Source organism: Trichosurus vulpecula, chromosome 1 (assembly GCF_011100635.1).
Source record: "Trichosurus vulpecula isolate mTriVul1 chromosome 1, mTriVul1.pri, whole genome shotgun sequence".
Classification (NCBI taxonomy): domain Eukaryota; kingdom Metazoa; phylum Chordata; class Mammalia; order Diprotodontia; family Phalangeridae; genus Trichosurus; species Trichosurus vulpecula.
The window spans coordinates 317670389-317682396 of record NC_050573.1 but is presented as its reverse complement, the minus strand read 5'-3'; positions in this window follow the sequence as shown (position 1 = coordinate 317682396).

The following is a 12008-nucleotide window of genomic DNA, read 5'->3' as shown; positions in this document are numbered from 1 at the left end:
TATTCTCATTAAGTATTCTCATTCCATTTTTTTAAGCAACAGGTAAATATGGCTGTGAGGCATCACATAAAATGAGATACTGGTTTTTATATTGCTTATTTTTGCTGAACTTTCCTAACTTTTTTTCCTTGTGATTTGTTACTCAGGGAAAGAAGCAAATGATATGTTGGAAATGAAAGTTTTGAAAAACTATATACTTTTGGGATTGCTATTTACTTTTGGGATTTGCTTTTTAAGAATACAAACACACAATGGGAAAAAAGGCATAGCTCTATATGGAAGAAAATTGTTACTGCCTACTAATAACTCTTCAATCAATAAATCAAATTAATTCATATTTTTTAACCTAAGAAAGATGGGTACTAATAAGATTAATAGAATAAACATAGTCTCAGGATTTACTAATATAGGTAAGCAAGAGCATCTAGACATGGAAATCGTGGACAGAAAAATGCCTAGTAATGCTTGTGTTTTGTAAAAGGCTTGCAAATCCCTTAGGAATATATCTATTCTGATACTTAAAGGGTACATCTTGATATCTGGCCAGGACCCAATAATGTGTCCTTATTGCAGTAGTTAGCTACTGATTGTTAGTTATCGAATATAAAATTATCCTTATCCTACAGCAATTTACAATTCAATGCATTGCTAATATATTAATGGCAATTTTTTTTCAGATATATATATATACACCCCAACCTAGTTACTGATCTTTATCTTCTCTATTATATAAAGTTACTCTCTGTACCTAGTAAAAGCAAGAGATGGAATTTTATTTCATACAGCTGGTGTGGAGTTCTGGGTCATAGGAGCAACAAGATGGTTTACTGGCCTTTTTCTGATCCCCCAAACCTTTCATAGCCTTCGAAAACAGAAAATATGTGGCAAAGATATCAGAAGTTCAGTTGTGTGTATAGAACACACAGAATCCAAAAAAATAGGAAAAAAGCATCCTCTTCATACCCAGAAAATTATGTTTACTAACCCTAAGCTCAGTCAGTAACTCTTCCCCATCTCTACTCCCAAATAAACAGCAGTGAGGCCCCATCAGTAGACTCGGGTATGAAGAAAGCTTTCATCAGAAACCATCCCTGAACTCTATAAAGACCTATAGAGACCCTGGGGCCAAGCTGTGGAAGCTCGTTTGGGCCCGTTTACCCCTCAGTTATTCAGAAGCAAAAGCCTGCCGGGGGCTGCAATCCAAAAACATTATTGCAATGGAAAGCAGACTCTCCTGTTAACAAGCAAAACAATCTGAAAAACTGTGGTGGGACAAGTCACCAGAAGAGTATATCATTTGTGTGGGGAGCTATGCAGCATTCCATCATTGCTGAGGGAAAGGGCATAGCAAGCTAGTTTTGATAACCCAAAAGCCACTTGGAATAGAAACCTAGGCTGCTGAATCATGAAATGCTCCTTGTGAGAAAAGGTTAAGCCACTTTGAGATTGAGCCCCTAAGGAAACCATGATCAGAAAGAAAGTAGTCAGGAAGTCAGTGATAAGGAAAATAAGGACCATGGAGAAAATGCTGAAAGTACCAAAGATTTTAGGAAGAATAAAACTCTAAACAGCTAAATCAACAGGAAAAACAGAAGGACATGTGGCCTCTAGATCTAGTAAGAGTTTAGGCATCTATAAATGAAAGAAAGAAAAGGAAAGAAAGAAAGAAAGAAAGAAAGAGAGGGAGGGAGGAGTGAAAGAAAGAAGAGAAAGAGAGAACGTTCTGTATAGCAAAAAACAATGAGCAAAATAGGAAAACAAGAATCTGCAATGAGAAATCTCACAAAAGAAATAAAGAGGAGAGAGAAGATTGGGAATGTAAAAACATAGAAATGAGGACTACCTAGAAAAAGAGAACCATAAAATAAACAAAAGAAAGAAAAGAAAATATACTCACTATGCAAGTAAAATATAATGAACTTAATCAGAGGTCTCCCAGGAAGAACATGGAGGGGTAGTAGGGAAGGGAACTTTAACACCATTTTGAAGGAAATAGAAGAAAATTGGAATAATTCACTGATGGCCTCCAGAAAAACAAAGAAACAAAATCAATGCTGCAAACTCCAAGACACATAATGGTTAATTTTAGCAATTTAATTCAGAAATAATTTCTCCAAGCCACTAGGAGAAAGACCTTCAGATACAAAGGAAAGGACGTTTGAATAACACAAGACTATTCCAAGATTAACAGAAGATTTTAGAAAAAAGGAGGGAATGGAATAAGGTGTTCCAAAGAGCAGTGGAGCTCTAGAGGAAGTCCAGGGTGACATTCAGGGCAATAAATGGAACAGAAATAAAGAGTATGAAACATTTTTAGAAAGAAAACCAGAACTTAAAAACTTAATTGCCTCTCAAAACCCTAATCTAAGGAAATACAGAAGGACTGAATAAATGCAGAAGGCAAGGGCAATAACAGTAGTTGCAATAAAGTGACAATAGAGAAACCAGCAAGAGACTTATTTCTTAATGTACATACGTAGACAGTGGTGAAGATGGAAATCTGGTAGAGGTAACAGTGAAAAGGTATACAGGAGATATTATGGACAGACCCTGTCAACACTGAACGTATATGAGTTCTTTTGTGGGACTACATTACAACATGGAAGAGTATATCAAAAGGGGCAGGCTAGCAATGAGAATAAGGTGACCTCTTTGATATAAGAAAGAGAAGAGGTTATTGGTGAGCAACTAAGGAAGAAAGGGGAAATATTTGTGTGAGGTAGTGAGAGAATAAAGTGTGAAGACTTCACAGAGTATATGAGTGTATGTATATATATATATATATATACATATATATATATATATACACACACATATATATATACACACACATATATATATATATACACACATATATATATATATATGTACACACACACACATATATTATTAATGTTTGAGAATCAATATTTAGAGAAAAGGGAAATGGGATACATTTGAGTCTGTGGGAATCTGATTATTTAGATTTTATGAATGTCTTTCTCCCCCTTCTTCTTTAGATTTGTATATGTCACCTCAGTTGTGAATGGAATACAAGATTGTGAAAGCTTCCCTATGAATAACTCAGGCAAGGTGATACTCAAAGAGTACAAATTTAGTTAGGATGTGGACCTCACTAGGCCTAAGTTTCGTTTTCCTGTAAATCATATGATTTCGGGGAAATCAGGTGGTATTCCCCTTTCCCCCTCCCCTAGCCTACTCACAAACCACCATCTTAACATTAAAGTTTCCTTATAAGGTAATTCTGTAGTTTCTGTGCAGGTATTGGGTAAAACTTACTCTTGGTTAGATTGTGAGGCCACCTGTCCCCGCAAATGGAGACAGAGGTCCAGCCTCTGGGGTGGGATTTCTTAGAATTGTTTGTACAAGGATATATATCCCCTTGCTTGCCTTCTCCCCCTTGCCTCTCTTCACTACCTTCTCCACCCTGGTAGTGGGAGATGCCCAATTCTTGCAAGACTTGCTCAAATAAATCTTCTGTTTTGTTTCTACCTTGAGAAAGCCGAGTCACCTCTGTTTTTTTTATTTGAGTCAGTGGTCTGTTGTCCCACACAGTTTGGGGGCTCATCCCAGGATTCCCCTAGATTGGGGGGGTGTTTCTCCTCACCAGGGACCAGGATCCAGCGCACACCACAAAGATTTATTGGGGGTTCCTGGTCCTGGTATGGGGCTCCTCCCCATTGGGGGAAAATTCCGAACAGAAGGACTCAGAGGAACAGAAGCTGTGCTAGGCTCCAACATTCCAAAGTAAGGGGAAAAGCCCAGCCAGCCGCTGTGGTGTGTTGTGAAGTCATAAACAAGTATGCGTACTCTCCGGAGGTAAGCACTCGGAGGTCTGGGGGTTATCTGTTGAGTCTGAGACTCGGGGAGTTCAGTGACGGCTCTCAACCAAATTAGGGTGGGATACAACACCAAGGTAAAGGACCCTCTCAAGGATGCTTCACGGGGGACTTCCTGGGAGTGGGCGACCCTTCCGTTCAGTTCGGCTAAGTTCTTCTGAACTTGGAGGGTACGGTGATGGCCCTCGTAAATTGTGGGGACAAAACAATCTGGGTCTGTGTAGTCGGAGCACAAGTGTGAGGTACCTGTAGATAATCCTTTAGGCAATCGATTGCAAAATTGGAATGAACAACAAAAGTATAAGGGAAAGGGCAATTAAAACCCATTGCTTTGGAGCAAAATAGAGAGGAAAATGGCCATAGACAAGAGCCCTTAAATTATTTGACCTAGGTGGGTAGAATGGATTTTTCCTGGTGCTTCGAGGAAAGCTCTCCCAGGGAAAGCTAAAAAGCTTTTGGATTTCGGTATCTTTGTGTCTGTGTCTGTCTGCATCTGTGCTTCTGTGTGTGTGTGTGTGTGTGTAATCTGACACCCAGTAATGTCCACTATCTGGTTTTCTCTCCCCCCCGACTCTAGTCTCTTCAGAGGAGCGGGAGGGCGGAGGAGAGAGAAAGAGAGAGAAAAATGTTTTCTTGTTTAAGTTATGTGATGGAAAAGGCAAGGTAAAGAGGAGTGTCGGGTCAGAATTAGAAAGAAATAAGGTATGTACATGCAGTTTTAACGGGGCTTTCATCAAAGTCCACCAGAAAGGAAAGGCAGGAAAGTTTAACTATGTAGGGAAGAGGCATGTGAAGGAAGTTTAAGAAAGGTATAATCTATTTGCACAAAACAGTGTCAATAGAGGTTTTGAGAGTACAGGGTGGAAACTTTTGGCAAGTTGTTAAAAAATATATATATACATATATACATATATATATACATATATATATATACATACACATACATACACACACATACATATATATATAAATACATATATACATATATATGTGTGTGTATGTGTGTGTGTGTGTGTGTGTGTATATATATATATATATATATATATACATATATATATATATATATATACTATATATATATATATATATATATGCTCTTTCTTATCTCCCTCCATTCCTGATCTGGCCAGTTTGGAATGTGAGGGAAGATGAGAAAGAAAGCGGGAACTTTTCCCTTAAATTTAAGTGAAATGTGTTACTTCTAATTTGATGCTCAGAATTTATTATGCTATTTGGTACTAAGGCAAATTCAGAAAATGCATTGATATGAAAAAGAGACACTTTGAGCTCCCTAGTATGAGGGGAAAAGGAAAAATCTAGAATGTGTACTACAATGCATTGTAATTATGGTTTCCCAATTTTCAGAATTAAGAACTTTAAGTAATGATCCTACAAATAGAATTGGAAAATATTTAATAATATAAAGGTATTAAATAAATCTATAGAGTTAGTAAGTACTGAGTTAGTAAATACTTTTTTTACATACAACTACAGAGATCCTTATGTGCAATTTAGTGACCCTGGTTCCTATTTGAATTTGAGAGAAGAAAAAAAAAGTGGCTTAAAGCTTCCAAAATAGAGAAATATGACCAGAGAATAAGAACAATCTGAACATATTTTACCCAAAAGATTGTTGCTTATTACAGTCCTGAGAAACAAAAATACTTCCTAGAATAGGAATTAGCTCAATAGATATAGATATTTCTAAACTTGCTGTGATTTTCCTAAGTTTGTTACTTTAAAAGTTTAAAAAGTCATTTGGCTGCGAATATACAATAGAGAGTTGGCTCCTTTTCAAAAATAATTACCCCACTGACAACAGCCCTGGACCCCTGGGCACCCTGAAGCCCACACTTCTACGCAATTGCTCCCACACAACTGGAACCTGGAATTTTTGCTCCTAGACTTCCAAACCCAACAACCCCTATTAGAAAGTAAAGATCTCTCAGGGACCCTCCTAAATGACTCCTTAGACCTTTAATTCAGGTGCTGGACTCTGCAGCTTCCCAGCACCCCCCGGCCTTCAGTCCACAGCTAGGCTCTGCAACTGTGAGGAGAGAAGAAAAGCCTCTATGCTTGGTAAGCCTAAAATATGTAATGATTTGGGAATGCAATTAATGTCATCTGAAAATCTTTCCATTTGTACTATTATTGTGCTTCTAAATTATAGTAAAATGTCCTATATTGCAAAACTTAAGTGACTAAAAATAGTGTTAGACAAAGCAATTATTAATCCAAATTTTGTTGAAGAGAAGAAAAAAATGATATGAAAACATTTGTGTAAAACTGGTTAAGTTACTTTCTTAGCCTTAATTGCCGTGTAGAAGACCAGGTATTTTCTACTTTACCTGTAGTTAATGGAAGGTCACAGCTAAAACAATTCAGCCAGCACTTACTTGTAAGATTGTTAACTAGGTTATTTGGGATTACTGTTTTAATGTTAAAAACCAAGAAAATTCTGAAAGATAAAAGAAATTATGTCCATTCACCTTTCGAACTAGATTTGTGGGTGAGTTCTATTAAATCTTATATGGATATTGATTAAAGATATTGATTATTGTGAGTTATTATTATTGCTGTTCAACTAATTATCAACCCCCTCCACCTGGAAGGGAAACTGACTATACCTTGTTAACAGTGATTCAAATTTCTTAGACTTCCTTTTTACCCGGGGCAAAAGAAGTAGTTAAAATACTGGCCCAGCACATTTTGAACTGATCTAATTATAAGAGGTGATTGCAAACTATTTGTAAAACTTTCCCAGGAAAATGTGAATGGAACTTAGAAATGCACATTTAAATACTTTTCTAGAAAAAGTGCATATTGTTATTTGGCATTGAGAAATTTATTAACTACATAGCCCCAAGAAAATTCTATTTACTGTAGTTCACTGTTCAATAAGGAGATGGTGGTGGAATCCATTCCCAGGGATATTACAAAGATAGCATGATCGTAAAGGTGCTCGGCAAAATGCTTGGCATAGAATAAATGCTATTTGAATGTACACTGTTTTAAGTTAAAAATAATTGCTTCATATTTATTAACCTTATGTGGATTTTCTTCAATGTGAAGTTTTGGTGATGAGATGAATGATTCTCTGTATCAGGCAGTTTGGGGCCATATCTGACTAAGGTAAAGCCAACAAAATGGAAATTAATTGGTTTTGGTTTTCAAGTTTAAATAGATGATAATTGTTTATGATATTGTTATATGTCTAAAATTTTTCTTATTGCATAACTTGGTAAGCAGCTGTATCATCTGTGTTTTTAGAGAAGCAATTTCTTTTACAATCTAAATGTTATTAGGTTAAGAATTGTAATTTAAGAAATCTTAAATTACCAAATTTTGTCTTTAATTGTTTTGCTATCATTTGGGAAATTTGTGAGATCGTTAGTTAAGCTGTTGATGTTATTGCTTAGAGATAGTATTTACCAGAGTATGTTTAGTTTTGTTTTTTTCTCAATTATGTGGAAAAGGTTTGGTGATCAAAATTTGGGAAATGTTTAGCACTTAGGAATTAATTATAATATCAGGATAAATTATGAGCTGTTTCTGAGGAGAGATTTTTTTAATGAAGAAAAGTTTTGTAAAATCCTTTGCATGATTTTTAGAAAGCCTCAACCTTGAATAAGTGTGCTCAGAGAAGCAGCGAAAGATAGCAAACAGACCCAAGGTTTTTCTATTTAACCCCTTCTTGGGGTCCATGTTACTTCTCCTTATTTTGTAAAATTGCCAAGGCACCTGGAAACTATCTGCATGGGCAAGGTCATCAGCCCCAGACAAGGAACTTGTTTGAGTTATGTAGGTCCTAAACACTGAACTTAGCTTGCTGAGAAATTAAAAGTTTATGTACAATAGATAGAAAGGATTCTAATATTTGGGTTTTATACCAGGACAAGTTTAAAGTGGAGAATGAAAATGTTTAATTAAATCCCTTATGTATGTGAGTCCTGGTAAATCTTTACTGCTTATTGCAGCTCTGTATCTGACTCTAAGCTGTGATTGGTGGGACTTGCTGTTTAAGGTTAAAAGGCACTTGGGACCATAATTACTTTTGTTTTGAGTTTGAATCTGGGTATAGTTGTCTACATTACATCAGTATCTCAGAGAAATGCCACAAGCTACTCAGAAGGAATGTGATCCATACTGTTAACGGTGGAGATCTGCATTTGGGACAAAAGCCGAGGGGACAATCTTAGCCTCAGTCTATGATGGGATCTTCCTGGCCTCAGTTTCCTCCTGTGTTCCTTTGGAAAGGAAGTTTCCCACCTTTTTCTGAGTGTAGCAATACGGTGGCAGAGATACTACATAATTGAGGAATCAAAACTATATCTGGATTATAAACAGAGGCAAGGATGTTTTATCCTGTCATATTTGGCATATCACGTGTCCCTGCCTTTTTTCCTTCTATAGCAAATTTCTGTGATCAGAGCAAGTAGTCAGTAAAAGATATGAGCTCTTTTAGTGCTATCTTACTGGGCAATCTAATATTATTTTATCTAGAACTAGGGCGGGTACAGAAATTTAAACAAACTGCTTAAGGCTCACTTTAAGATGTTCCCTTTGTCTAAAAGGAATCTAAGAGCAGTAGTATTTTCCTATGATCTCTCTCTTACTGCTATCAATGTGAGATTCCATTACAACACATTTTTGACTAAGAAACTTTGTAATATTTAGGAATTCTGCTATAACTAGAAACTTTGTTATGATGCTTTGGAATTAGTGTTACTTATGGACTTTTGCACCAACTTAGTAACGCTTTATGAAGAAGAGTAGAAATGCATACGAGCCACTTAGAACTCACTTTGTAAATGTTCCCTAAGCAATGTGAGAATGTTATTTTGTTATTTGATTAATACCATGCATGTTTAAATTTTGGTACAATTAATTATGCTAAAAAGAAAAATGGTTCGTGGTCTGGCTTACCTTGTAGTGCCATCAATGAAACATGACATGACTAGGTTAAGATTTTATATGTACTGCGTTGTATTTATGTATGTGCTGGAGTCTCATCCCTCTGGTGGGGAAATTAATGATGAGTCATGTAAAGTATGGGAATTTGGGTTCTGATGTGAATTTCTTCAACATGGCAATTGGCCAAGGTTTCAATTTTGAACTTGTAAAGATGGCCAGGGTATCATTATTAGAAATGGTAACTTAAAATTCTGCTAAGGTAAATTTTGTAGGAGAATGGACAGAAAGCCAGTTCCTCCAAGAAAAATATGCTGTGGAGATGGCTGAAACAAATACCTAGGACCAGAAGACTTCGTTGATGCTCCCTGCCAGACAGCTGTATGGGAAGAGACTTTTGAATGTTAAAGGGATGATTGCATTGTTGTTTTCTTTTGGGTCTCTGTAGTTGTACTTGTAAAGGGGACTGCCGCCTTTTATTTGTCAATACACTGATCAATCCTTCTGATATTTATTAAAAAATGTAATGGGGACACCAGCATGATGGGAAAGAAACTGTGGTATAAAAGTGTGAAGAATGAAGATAGGTGGGTGGATAGTTCATATCAGCAATGGTGTATGTGTGAAGTCTTCAACATGGTGTTAAGGAGAGGAGGGATTGTGTGAGGTAGTGAGAGAATAAAGTGTGAAGACTTCACAGGGTGTATATACATATATATATATAATTATTATTATTAATGTTTGAGAATCAATATTTAGAGAAAAGGGAAATGGGATACATTTGAGTCTGTGGGAATCTGATTATTTAGCCTTTATGAATGTCTTTCTCCCCCTTCTTCTTTAGATTGGCAGATGTCACCTCAGTTGTGAATGGAATACAAGATTGTGAAAGCTTCCCTATGAATAACTCAGGCAAGGTGATACTCAAAGAGTACAAATTTAGTTAGGATGTGGACCTCACTAGGCCTAAGTTTCGTTTTCCTGTAAATCATATGATTTCGGGGAAATCAGGTGGTATTCCCCTTTCCCCCTCCCCTAGCCTACTCACAAACCACCATCTTAACATTAAAGTTTCCTTATAAGGTAATTCTGTAGTTTCTGTGCAGGTATTGGGTAAAACTTACTCTTGGTTAGATTGTGAGGCCACCTGTCCCCGCAAATGGAGACAGAGGTCCAGCCTCTGGGGTGGGATTTCTTAGAATTGTTTGTACAAGGATATATATCCCCTTGCTTGCCTTCTCCCCCTTGCCTCTCTTCACTACCTTCTCCACCCTGGTAGTGGGAGATGCCCAATTCTCGCGAGACTTGTTCAAATAAAGCTTCTGTTTTGTTTCTACCTTGAGAAAGCTGAGTCACCTCTGTTTTTTTTTATTTGAGTCAGTGGTCTGTTGTCCCACACATATTGAAAGGAGAAAGAAAGGAAGGAGGCTTTACTTTGTAGGTAGGAGTGGGTTCCACTGAGGAATGTACATGTGTGTGAAGAGAGATTGATGATGAATAGAAATGAACTTACACTGGTGAGGTATCAAGAAGCTGGAGCTTTAAAAGTCTATTTATCCTGGGGGGGATAGGGGTAAGGAGGCATGATGTAACCTCTAGGAGTAACTGGAACACGGTGGAATCGGAGAGCATTAATGGATAAACATTTCCAGGCAAGTGTTGAAAGAAAAAAAAGCTCAGCAAGAAAGGATATAGATCAGTTATGGTCTGCATAATCAGGATTATGAGGGAGGAAGAACCATACACAGAGGGCTGCACAGTGGATAGTGTGTCAGACTTTGCATCAGGAAGACCTAAGTTCTAATATGGACTCTGACACTTACGAGTTGTGTGATCCTGGGCACATCATTTAAATTTTGTTTGCCTCAGTTTCCTCATCTGTAAGAAGAAAATAATAATAGCATCTTCTTCTGAGGGTTGTTGTCAGAATCAAATGAGACAATTGTGAAGTGCTTTGTTCAGGACCTGATGCCACAGTATTGCTATATAAATGTCAACTATTACCACTAATATTACCTCCTATTATTATTATTAGTAAATACTACTACTAATCTTCCTACTATGACTACAACTATGACTACTACTACTACTATTACTACCACTACTGCTAATAACTGCTCTGAAAATGAGGCATAATAGAAAGAGAGTATTCATGGTATGAGTCCTACAAAGCAATGGCAAAAAGTGGTTAGAGGAAGGAATGGAATACAGTGTTTTAAAGAGGGGGGACCTACAGTATTTATCTTGGAAGGTTTTATAGCATAAAGAACACAGAGAAAAGAGAAGTACCAGATAATTGTAGGAGTTATGAATCAGAGGGTCAGTAAACAGAAAGAAAAGAGAGAGATAAAGATAGTGAGAGAAAAGCTTTTTGGAAAGGAGTACAAATTTAAGTTTAAAAAACAAGGTACAGAACAAGCTAAAGGTAAGGGGAGAATGGAGGAATATCAAATGAGAAACGGGGTTTGAAAGTGAGAAAAAGTGAATTGGTGGGACCAGGGTCAATTTTAAAAAAGGTTAAAGTAAGTGAAGGAACATAATATCGTGTCTATAGCACAAGAGGGAACTTAAAACTGAAAAGCTTCTACACAGACAACATTAATTCATCTAAGACAAGAAGGGGTATAGTGGAGTAGGGGGGGAAATCTTTGCATCAAATTTCTTTTATAAGGACTTGTTTGCCAAGAAACAAGAAAAAAGAAAAATAGATGAGTTAACATATAAATGAATAAACACATATATGCATTTATATACATATATATGTGTGTGTGTGTGTGTGTGTGTCTGTGTGATTTATACATGTCTGTTTTTTTTCTAATTGTCATTCCACATATATAAATAAACAAAGGATATAAACAAACAGTTCTCAAAAATTGGCAAATTACTCACAAGCACATTTTAAAAATATCAATATCACAAATAACAGAAATGCAAATCAAAATCATACAATAAAACCATAAGAGGGGTCACAAGGAGCTGGTCATGAGTGAACAAGAACAAATTTCTTGTCCATCATAGCCTCTAAGAATCCAATAAGCTCAATGACACCATAAGGAATCACATCTAGATTTAAATTAATGGTGAAATTGTAGGGGAAAATTATGATGCACTATCGTAATATATGTTTGAAGACATTTTCAGTGCCATACTTCACAAAGCTGTCATTCAGTTAATCATAATCTAAGCCAGAAGCTCTAAAAGGGCAGTGGTCCAACATTCTTTCAACATAGAACTTCTCCCAGCCAAGCATAGAAATCT